We start from the raw sequence: 12332 nt of genomic DNA, 5'->3' as shown, positions 1-12332 counted from the left end.
CAAAACTGAAATGTTTGGAATTAACGGAGAGGAGGGGAGTGCTGGTTTCTTCACCATGAAAAAGCATTATGAATATAAGTAAAAGATGAAAAGGGGAAGCTTTTAGGCAGAAAGAATGGAAAAAAGACTTCAGGGTCCAAGATCTAACATTCTAAGATCAGCAATAGTGGAAGAAACAGTTGACAGTGGAGTAGACACCTGTTTTGTCACTCTACAATAGCTCTGCTCCCCACAAAATTTTCCTCCTCTATAAACATTTTATGTTATATGGTTGTAAATTCCAGTTAGACACACACAGATACACTCAACAACAGTCTGGAGTTATGGATTCAGGAAACCTAAGCATAAGTAAGCCAGGTTAGATTACACTGCCTTCTTCAATGAGTGGAATCACTGTATCAGGTTGCTGCACAGAAGGATACATTTAACAAGGCTCAGAATTACATTCATGAGGGAAACCAGTGACAGAACCGAGCCCTGAAGTAGGAAGTTCTGCCTTCCAGATTGTTATGGACTGAACTGTGTCCCCCAGAATTCATATGTGGATGCCCTAATGCCTAACGTATTTGGTTAATAACAAGGTAATTAAGGTTAACTGGGGTCATTAGGAGCCCTAATCCAATAGGACTGGTGTTCTGAGAAGAAGAGGAAGAAACGCCATGGATACAGCTACACAAAGGAAATGCATGTGAGGCCACCATGACACGGTGCCATCTATAACCCAGGAGGAGAGGCCTCACCAGAAACCAAGCCTGCTGGCACTCTGATCCTGAGCTTCCAGCCTCTGGAACCATGAGAAAATAGCTGTTTATTTTCTGTTGTTTAACTGATGTTTTGCTGTGTCATGAGAGGCAGACTAACATGCAAACAATGGCCTCCTTTAGATCTTGCTACTGCTCCAGGGTCAATAACCCGGGCCCTGTTTAATATTTTCACCCAGTACTTCCATTACTCACTGGAACTAAGTTTAATATTTATTGGAAGTTCTGCTGCTGCTGCTGCTGCTGCTAAGTCACTTCAGTCATGTCCAACTCTGTGCAACCCCATAGACAGCAGCCCACCAGGCTCCCCGGCCCTGGGATTCTCCAAGCAAGAACACTGGAGTGGGTTGCCATTTCCTTCTCCAATGCATGAAAGTGAAAAGTAAAAGTGAAGTCACTCAGTCGTGTCCGACCCTCAGCGACCCCATGGACTGCAGCCTTCCAGGCTCCTCCATCCATGGGATTTTCCAGGCAAGAGTACTGGACTTGGGTGCCATTGCCTTCTCTGACTGGAAGTTCTACTAATAGAGAAACCCACACTTTGAGCACCAAGTAATTTTCTGCAGATGCCTCAGTGAATTTGTTGGTTAGAACAATTTCTCAACTTTTCCACTAAACCAAAAGTTCATTGAAAGGAAAGTCACAAGCAATATGGAAAAATACTCAGGTTTTGAAGACTATTTTATCCTAGGACCAGCTCTTGCAGGATGGCCTTATATGAAGAACAGGCAAAAACATGGCTGGTAACTTAGGAATCTCAGAAAGTCTCCTTTCCTGCATGAACCTGGGCATATGTGTCTCCCATCTAAAAACAGTGGCTAATGATAGAACACAGACATAGGACTGTTGAGAGAAATATTTGAGTTAATATGTGTAAAGAAGTGAGAACGGCACCCGGCACAAAGCACCATATAAATATTAGCTGTTAATGCTATTGCTGTTGTTGCTATTATAAAATAGCTCTCCAATGAGACTTCAGAGACTAACCTTCCTGGTTTACCTGGGATGGAGGTGCTTCCCAGATTGGCAAGCCAGGATGGGGTCACCCTGTTGTTGGTGTTTAGTCGCTAAGGCGTGTCTGACTCTGCAAGCCCATGGACTATAGCCGGCCAGACTCCTCTGTCCATGGGATTTTCCAAGCACGAATACTGGAGTGGGTTGCCATTTCCTTCTCCAAGGGATCTTCCAACCAAAGGAATGGACCTTGAGTATCCTGCTTGGCTGGCAGATTCTTGACCACTGAGCCACCTGGGAAGCCATGGGGTCCCCCTAAGGGCCTCAAATTCCTACCTCACTCACTTCACTGAGGTGTTACTGAGATGCAGGTGTTACCAGACAGTTGTTTGGGTGGCTTAAACCATTAATATTCCTTAATACATTACAATTACATCATTAACTGACAAGATAAGTTCTGGGGGGCAGTCAGGAAAAAAAAATCAGAGCTTCAGGGTACGTCCTGACCAGCTAAGCACTGCCACTGAGCATTTTGCATCAGGTAGAATAAGGTGGAAAGGGGTTGAGCACACCCAACAAGGAGCAGAGAAAAAGAAAACGAGAGTCCCAGAGAAATGCTGTTTCCCCCTCTCCATTTGATCAGAAACCATCCTTAGGTGGAGGGTATTCTACCACAGCCATAAGGATCTTTTCTATAGATCCTTAGAGAAGGAAGATTAGGACTCTGAAGGACTGTTGTGATGCTGAGTCCTTTAGAAAATAAAAATCTGAGTAAATCCTGGTGCCCTGGGCTACAAATCCTGGTGTGACATGTGCTCACAGTCTGAGATCTGATTTCAGTTCAGTCCCCCAAGGAGAAACACCGGATGAAAAACATTCTGTATGCAGCTGATATGAAGAAAAGCAGTTGTCAGGAAAAGCAACCCAGCTGAAAAGAACGGCTTCAGTCAGAGCTCCAGACGCGCCCTCCACAGCAAGCAGCAGGTGCTGTGTTGGGTCGTGTCATCCTGGACCAGGGGGTCACCCAGGTGAGACACAGAGAAGAAACTCTGCAGGTGTGTCAACAGGAGACGTCTGGGGCTTGCCTTTCAAGACGTGCTGCTCGGTAAACATGTTAGTCTGGTTCTGGCGCCCAGCACGCAAGTAATCATCCGTGGCGCTTTAAAAATGGTGCTCCTTGCTGCCCCTAGTGGAAGCTAAGTGGGGTTCCAGAAACTGCATTCTTAACCAGCTTCCCGGAGGACTCCACCGCGGAGCTTTGAGAACCGCGACAGAGGAGCCTGACAGGCTACAGTCCACGGGATCGCAAGAGTCGGACACGGCTTAGCGACTAAACCACCACCACCTGCAGGGGTTAAGGATCACATTGAGACTAAACAACTTTAGGAACAATGCCCATGTGGCCAGAAAATGTCTGTGCGCTTTCCAAAGGTGCTTCTGGAAGCATTTCCTTCAGGGCTCCCTTTGTAAGGAGAAGAAGGTTCTTTGCTTTGCAGAAAAAGCCATCAGGTCTTCTGGCTCTCATAGCAGACGCTTCTAGTTGGGGGTGAGTACGGCCAACTCCACTCAACTCTCTGAACCCGCCCAGCACGGTCTACAGACACTTGCCCCACCACAGAGCCCAGTAGGGAGAAACATGAGATCAGAGTTTAATCACTGGTATGAGCATGTCAGTCTGTTGGCTGACTAGTGCTTGGTTTATGGAAACAAGCAGCAGTAGCCTTAAAACGGGGCCGGCCCAATGAAAGAGGGCAGAAGGGGGACACTGCGGGGTATATTTTCCTGGCTAGGGCTGCCAGATTAAGGTGCGAGCATTCTCACACTCCAGGTAGGAGCTCAGGCCCCTCGGAGACCAGTGACTCACTCGGAGCTCCCCCACTTTTTGGCATGCATGAAGCAATGTGGGTAGGGAGGAGAGAGTCACCAGGGCACTTATTGCATTTGGATTAGCTGCTTAAAAATCACTTATGAGAAACTAGGCAGGAAGCTGGTGTTGGCAGAGACGTGAATTTAAAAAGCCTGACTAACCCCACGCTAGCATCTCCTAAGTGAGCCTTTCCTGTGTCACTGCAGAGTCAGAAGGTAGCAGCATCACTGAGCAGCTGTTTGCAAAGTGCAAATTATATAACCTGTGCTATGTAAGCAAAGGCTGGCCACCTTGGCGGAGCAGAAGACAGCCACTCCCGCTTTGATCTCAAACGTCCCTTGATGTGCTCTGACCCAGCGGGCGTTCCAAAAAACTAATAATGATGGTCTAATGAAAGCAGCTATTCCTGCCAAGTGTCTTATACCCTCAGGGATTTGGCCCCATGCAGAATGGACATGGAATGAGGTGAGATCAGGGGACATTCATCCCAAGACTTGAAACTCTCCATCCTTCTAATACCCAAGCACGTGTTTGAATGTGATGTTTGACATTTGTAGAATAAATGGCTACATTTTTTTAAATCCAGGCATCACTGGCCTAGCTCCTCTCTGCCTCCCACAGTTCCAATCATTCTCTCACTCTTTTATACACTCTCTTGTTCATCTGTTTTTTTCATTTCTTTGCCTCTCCTGCTTTCTTCTTCTCTCTCTCTTCAATGTCTTGCTCCCACTCTCTCTCGCTTGCCCCTTCCTCTTTTCTTCCATCCTTTCATTCAAATAACATTTGATGCCTACTACCAATCAGATGGTAAGACAACAAAATGAAAAATGCCATTCTGACCCCATTCATTCAGGATCTATTTTGAAAATTCCTGTGTGCCAACACTGTTGTGGGTGTTTGAGACACACAATGAACCAAACAGGTCCCCATCCTTGTAGAGCCTAGTAAGAGCTGGAAAGAAGCCATGAAAATACATTGAGGCATACCAGAGTTCAGACCAGGGAGTCCAGCAGAGCCTAGAAGGAAGTGTAACAGTTAGCTCTGTGGGCAGAGGAGGGAACCTGTCAAAGGCAAGAATGTATAAAAGCTTGGGCCTTTTGGGATCTACAGGTAGGTAAGTGGTCCAACAAAGGTTTGTCTAGTCAAGGCTATGGTTTTTCCTGTGGTCATGTATGGATGTGAGAGTTGGACTGTGAAGAAGGCTGAGCGCCGAAGAATTGATGCTTTTGAACTGTGGTGTTGGAGAAGACTTTTGAGAGTCCCTTGGACTGCAAGGAGATCCAAACAGTCCATTCTAAAGGAGATCAGCCCTGGGATTTCTTTGGAAGGAATGATGCTAGAGCTGAAACTCCAGTACTTTGGCCACCTCATGTGAAGAGTTGACTCATTTGAAAAGACTGTGATGTTGGGAAAGATTGAGGGCAGGAGGAGAAGGGGACGACAGAGGATGAGATGGTTGGATGGCATCACCGACTCAACAGACATGGGTTTAGGTGGACTCCAGGAGTTGGTGATGGACAGGGAGGCCTGGCATGCTGCAGTTCATGGGGTCACAAAGAGTCGGACATGACTGAGCGTCTGAACTGAACTGATTGGTTCCTTGAAGACACGCTCCTGTACATTTTCAGTCTCGTTCTAAAATGTGCAGACCTTCTACAGAGACAGAGTCATGTTCTTTCCTGTCCTCACCATGTCCACTGTCAAAACCAGTGACTCAAGCTTCAGCCCCTGCAGAAAAGAGTTTGGCAGTTCCTCAAACAGTTAAACATGGAATTACCATATGACCCAGCAATTCCACTCCTTGGTACATACCCCAAAGAAATGAAAACAAGTACTCAAATAAATACTTATCCAAAAATGTTTCTAACAGCAAAGAATGAAAACAGCCCAAATGTCTGTCAATGGATGAATAGGGTATATCCATGTAACAGAACATTATTCGGCCATAAAAACAAATGAAATACTGATACGTATTACCATGTGGATGAATCTCCATTCTGCTAAGTGAAAGAAGCCAGTCAAAAAGTCATGTTGTATGACTCTATTTGGATGAAATATTTGAAAAAATATTAATCAATCCACAGAAATAAAAAGCAAACCGGTGGATACCCGGGGTGGGAGTGCTTAATGCATGCTGGGTTTTATTTTGGAGTGATGAGATGCTTTGGAACAAGAGAGAGGTGGTAGTTGTACAGCATTATGAATGTACTATGGTTAATTTTACAGTATATAAATTTCACCTCAATTAAAAAATTTTGAAAGCCTATGACCCAATTTTACTCTCCTCTTTCTCCAATCCTCTTCCCCCTATAATCAGAACATCTGATTAACTGAAGTGTTATAAGGATGTTATAAGCGTTTTAAGGACCAGAGCAAGCCCTCCAGTTTCGGCACACAGCCACAGATGGCCACATTTCATTTTTCAGTTTCCCTGAAGGATGCTGACAGTGTAGAGGCGCCAGCAGAACCAGGGAGGGCAGCGAGAACAGATTTCAGTTTGCTCCTCTGAGTTGTGGAATCTGATAGTTTAAGAGGATTTGATGTATCATAAATGTAAGTCCATGCCTGGGAGGAACATTTAGGTCCCACTGCAGAAACACACACAGCAAGCTTCTGGGGAAGTAGCTTGAGAGATGCTTGTAGACTGCAGTGTTTGGCTTCTGCCGTGGCTGCGCCTCTGTTTCTTCCTAATAGAAAGACTAATGAGGAAGCTGGAGTACTGTACACAAGGACGCTGATTAAACCTCCCTCCTCTGGTCTCCAAGAAGGAGGCATTCTGAGAGCCTACATCTAGTAAACAAAGCAGCAAGACATGACTTAGGTGCACTGAGAACTGAACAAGGGCTTTCTAGGGCTTGGAAAGTAGCACCGCACACTAGAAAGACCTGGAGGCTCTGGGTATGAACATGGATACTGCCATGGACTAACTGTGTGACCTTGAGAAGTCACGTACCCTCTATGCCTCAGTTTTCTCATCTATAAAATAGGAATAATTACACCTACCTCTACCTCATCTGCTCTCATGAGACAGAAATGATACATGTCATTAGAGTATTCAGGAAGTGCTAGGTAATATTCAAATTGTTTGAGAAGTGCTCTGATACCACTACCAACTAATCAGAGTAAAGACCAAAATAAACGGTCCAGTCAGGACGGACACCAGTCATGTTTCACCCATGTTCACGTGCACAAGTACCACGTGGATCTGCCCTGAAATAGCTCACGGTTCATAGGAAGCCTTCAATGGAGAGCAACTATTGCTTGGAAGAGGCAGCTAGAAACAGAATTGGGGGGGGGGGAGGAGCGGTGTCTTGTTTCTATAAACACAGATCACCACTCTTACATAGCTCTGGGTATGACAGACAAGGGTGAGCACAAGCTGGAAAAGATGTCTGAAAGCCCCTCTTGCCTGGAAAACCCCTCTTTCTCCTATCCCCACCTCTGTAGACAGGCGATCTCCAAGGAAAGTGGCAAAATGGATCCTGTTTCCCAGATGCTTAAAAAGAAACCATGACGGAAGTGTAAATAGGCACAAGGTACATTTGAAACTGGCTAATAGGGACTTCCCTGATGGTCCAGTGGCTAAGATTTCACCTTCCAATGCAGGGGGTATGGGTTTGATTCCTGCTCAGAGAGCTAACATCCCACATGCCTCATTGCTAAAAAATCAAAACAGAAAACAGGAGCAATATTGAAACAAATTCAATAAAGACTTTTTAAAAAATTATTTAAAAAAAAAAACAAAACCCTGACAAAGCTCTGAATAAAGGGACTACAGAAGCAACAAGTCTAGGACTTAAAGAGCTACCCACCTCAAAAAAGAAGAGCATGAACAGGAATGAAGATCAATGCCCTGATTTTTTCATCAAAATAGGATTGCTATGGGGGGAGGTGGGGGCAGGGGAAAGATGTCAGCTAAGCTAACAGCATGTTTAGTAAAGTAGTTGATTCACATTTTGGCATTGTTTTCAAAAATATATGAAAGATTTATATTCCCTATAATAGAGCATACACTTCCTGGAATTGTGTGAAAAGGCTGAAACCGATCTCTGACTTTGTTCATCACTCCGCTAGCACAGCGTTCAAGTGTTCGGGCCTGAGTAAATGAACAGATGGATGACTGCATGGATGGCTTATGGAAAAGAGAGGACAGGGTATGTTTAAAGAAGAAAGTGCATATCAGGTGGGGTTCTGGAATGCAACTCTGCTCTAAGGAACAACTTGGATGAGATAAAAGATTCTGCCCTGACACAGGAAATGTACATGAAGTGGCTCAGTCATCATCAAGAGAACTCAAAAATGGAGCAAGTGCATTTAGATGAGACCACCACATTTCCAGGATTCCTCCAGATGCAAGGAAGTTCCCCCTTGAGAGGAAGTGGCTCCACTCTGCCCACAGATCAGTCCAAACACACCACAGCCACACCTGATCACCAGCAGATCTCCATCTTTCCCAGTTGGCTAATACTTTGCCCAGTCTTTCTCTCACGGTTCTGTTTCTTTATTGATCCACCATCTCTGCCTTTCTATTTACTCTAACCTCTTGCTTCCCTGTTTTCGGAAGTGGCTCTGAGTCAGACACTCAGATTGAAACCCTGCTTCCATCATTTACTAGTTGTGTAACACTGGACAAATCATTTAACATTTTTCTATGCCTAGGAAATGAATGATAAGAGTATCTACATCATAAGATTATTGTGAAAATTTGAGGAAAGATTCACATAGAGCAATCACAACAACTTGGCCCACTACATGTGGTAACTATTACTACAGTTATAGTAGTCTGGCTTAGATATTATTACCTTTATAAAATTATACAGACTAATTCCATATCTCCAAAGTCTTTTTTTGATTCCCAAATTCTTTTGTGCCTATGTGTCCTCCATACCAAACCTCCTGAACCTGATTTCAGTCACCCTAATGTGCCTTCCAATTAATAATAGTATCTAAATTTTATTAAACAATGTGTCAGAACTTTATTTCATTATGTACAATATCTAATTTGATTTCATCACCTCAATAAACTTGTAAGGATATTATTATCCCACTTTACCGACAAGAAAATAGACTCAGGGAGGTAAAAAATTTGTCCACATCCAAAGAGTTAGTAAATGGGAAGCACTTTGTGACTCCAAGTCTTTCTGCAAAAATAAAGTCCCATCTCATCATTCTATGGTCCCTCCGAGTTGTTCCATGTTCATAGATCTAGTATCTCTCGATGGAACTCTGAGCATCTTCATACACTTTCTATCTCTGCTACTCTTATAAGGGCTGCCAGCCCTAGTACAGTGTTAGATATGCCATAGTACTCACTAAGTGTTTGTCTGGATGCTCAGAAATAAACACATCCATAAACAGTTCTTTGGTAACATTCTGATTTATTAACTTGCCCTGCAACCAATAAATAGGCCTAGGATTAATTTACAAAGCTCATGCCTCACAACAAATTCCACCTGTTTGTTGAACAGATATGTCACCGTATTTGCACAGTAGGGACTTAAGAAGTCGCCCAGATGACCCCGTCTTTATGTGAATGGCGTCGAGGATCTAAAGACACATTCCTGCTGAAGGGATCCACCACTGTTCTACCCATTACAGCTGTGAGCAAGCAAATCAGCGAGGCCCTAACATAATAACTAACAGCTGCAGCTTCATTATAATGTACAGTCTGTACAGTCTGTCTCTACAGCCCTCAGCCAGCCCCTCATTATAAACCAGGGTAGCAGTGACCAAGGCCCTCTGTCTTTGTCTGCAGTTCTTTTCAACATGACACAAAAATTCAGGCTATGAATCAGTAATTATATTTAGGAAGAATTATTTCCAAGGACCTTCTCATAACTCGACCATAAAGAAAGAACTGGGATGATTTGTTTAATACTTTCATTCACAGAGAAATATCCGGGGAGAAGGTTTTACAGGAAAACAGCTCAGATTTTCATTGCCAAATACCAGAAAAACAAATATCTTTGTTCTGTTTCAAATTATTATACTTTTCTATCTGATTTTTAAATTTTTTTTTCTTTATAGTTCCCATTTGCTTTAGAGATAAACATGAGGACCGTTTACGGGGGCTCTTTCAAAGAACTGACCTTGTTTGCGAAGTCACGGAAGAGACATTCAGTTTATGGCCATCACAGACATAATGGGTCTGATAATGACAGAGCTGCTAAATTATGATCTGAACTTGGAAATAAAAGAGAGGAAGTTGCAAGGATCCTATTTTCAAGACAATGTCCCTGAACATGTCCTTGCAAATGAGAACAAGTAAGAAGAAATGAAGAGAATATACGATGTTCAGACAAGATTATTTCTAAACAGAACGCCTTTCAGCATTTTCTGTGACAAGTCAGCAGCTCTTTAAATGAGCCCCTCGCAATTTCAGAGCTGCACCTGGTTTAATCGATGACTCTTGTCATTTCCTCACTGGTTGGTGCAAACCAGTCCCATTTTACTACGCACAGAGAACACTGGTGGCACAGAGACTTTGAGCTATAGCATCCATTCATTTATTCAGTATCAATTCCTCTCGAACCCTTGTGTAGTGATGGTTGGGAGGCACAAAAGAATGGTAAGATTTGATCCTTACCCTCCAGCATCTCATTTGCAGAGATAACACAGAGACGTGTGAAACAGTGACAAAGCCATATGGAGCTGCAGGTGGTCAGCACCTAAATGAGTGGGGTGGATGCCACCCCGCGAGTTCAGAGGAGTTTGGAAACTCTGGAAAGAGCCTCATAGAAGGAAAAGAATAAGAGTTGGAGCTTGTGCAATGTGAAACCTGTAAAGGGGGTGGGGCTTCCCCCCCCCCCGAAAGGGAATGTACTCATGCAGCTGAGAGGGAACCACACTGCCTAGAGCAGGGTTACGTGGAAATAGCTGAGGTACGCCCATAGGTCAGTAGAGTAGGATTCTAAAATACCTTGAATCGTCAATATATATCTTTAGTACATCTCAGATTATTAAAAATGGCTTACATTTTAAAGTAACTGGTCAAGAAACGATTAAGTTCCACATACACCAAAAACTTGTACATTTATTTATAACAGCCACACAGTGAAACAATGCAAATATCCATCAACAGATGAACAGATAGTTTATATCCACACAATGGAATATTATTTGGCAATAGAAAAAAATGAAAAGCTGACAGATGCTGCAAAATACACGAAGGCTGAAAACATTATGTTCAGTGAATGAAGATATTGTACATATACACAGCAGAGTATTACTCAGCCATTAAAAGGAACAAAATTAGGTCATCTGGAAAAACATGGATGGACCTAGAGACTGTCATACAGAGTAAAGTAAGTCAGAAAGAGAAAAACAAACACTGTATTTTAATGCATATGTACGGAATCTGAAAAAAAAAAAAAACTGGTATAGACAATCTTATTTACAAAGCAGAAATAGAGACACAGACAGAGAGAACAAATGTATGGATGCCAAGGGGGAAGCAGGGTTGGGATGAATTGGGAGGTTGGCAATGACATAAATTCACTACTGACATCATGTATAAAATGGATAAGTAACAAGAAGCTACTGTATAGCACAGGAAACTATGCCCAGTGCTTTGTGGTGACCTAAATGGGAAAGAAATCCCCAAAAGAAAGAATATGTGCATACATATAGCTGATTCACTTTGCTGTACAGCAGAGACTAACACGACATTGTAAAGCAACCACACTTCAATAAAATCTTTTTAAATAAAATAATTTTAAAAATAAAAGAAAGAAGCCAATCACAAAAGACCACATATTGTAAGACTGGTTCCATAGGTATGAAAAGTCCAGAACCGGTCAATCCACAGAGACAAGACTGGGGAAACTGGGTGCAGGGAGGAGAGACTGCTAATGGGTATGAGATTTCTTCCTGGGGTGATGTGACAGGTATACAACTCTGTGGTTTGACAGTTATAGTTCAAACCACAGAACTATATACTGTAAATGGGTGAACTGTATAATTTGTTGTTGTTTACTAAGCCGTGTCCCACTCTGCGAATTGTATGGTAGATACATGAATTATATCTCAATAAAGTTTCTAGTTAAAAAAATAACTAATAAGGTAGGCTCCAGGGAGTAGGGTCTAAGAGTCTGGCGTGGAGGGAAACTTACAGTGTCACCAGAATGTTTACAACCAATACAGCCTAGTTGGAACTATAAAGGCAGAAGACTGAATTTCCCTTAGCACACGCTGGCTCTTTTTACAAATATAGGCCTTTTAATTTCCTAAACCTACTAACCTCTAGTTTTAAATTTACTTTGATTTTTCAAAGAAAAAATAATTGTGAGGTTGGTCATGGATATATGTATACATGTCCTGGGGAATCCCTGACACATATACCATGTTCAATCATTTCTGACCACTCCCCACGTCCCTCTTGATTTCTGGAGGAACTGGGGTTACTGAATTTCAATTCACCCAGCAACCGTTTATTGAGTGTCTGTCTTGGGGCAAGTACACAGGCTACAAAGGCTAGGCAAGGGTGGGGAGAGGAATAAGAAAGGCATTCCTACTTCAAAGGACTTGCCACCCTGAGGGAGATGGTACACCTTTCTTTTCTCCTCTGGCCTTGGGGATTCTCCAGGCAAGAATAATAGAGTGGGTTGCCATGCCCTCCTCCCGGAGATCTTCCCAACCCAGGGATCGAACCCAGGTCTCCCGCACTGCAGGCGGATTCTTTACTGTCTGAGCCACCAGGGAAGCCCTCTTTTAAGACAGAGACTTAATAAAGGGAAATGGTGCCCTGTCAC

General features: G+C 43.2%; 1 long non-coding RNA gene across 1 annotated transcript; it reads left to right on the top strand.

Annotated features, from left to right (window-relative positions):
• The first annotated feature begins 2601 nt into the window (after positions 1-2601).
• Positions 2602-4171, top strand: LOC129646431 (uncharacterized). Its single transcript, XR_008711918.1, has 2 exons — positions 2602-3261; positions 3789-4171. It is a non-coding gene; the product is annotated as an uncharacterized LOC129646431 (long non-coding RNA).
• The last annotated feature ends 8161 nt before the right edge of the window (positions 4172-12332 follow it).

This window comes from Bubalus kerabau, chromosome 3 (assembly GCF_029407905.1).
Source record: "Bubalus kerabau isolate K-KA32 ecotype Philippines breed swamp buffalo chromosome 3, PCC_UOA_SB_1v2, whole genome shotgun sequence".
Lineage (NCBI taxonomy): Eukaryota > Metazoa > Chordata > Mammalia > Artiodactyla > Bovidae > Bubalus > Bubalus kerabau.
Note: the sequence above shows the minus strand (reverse complement) of the source record. Positions and strands in the feature narration are given on the sequence as shown.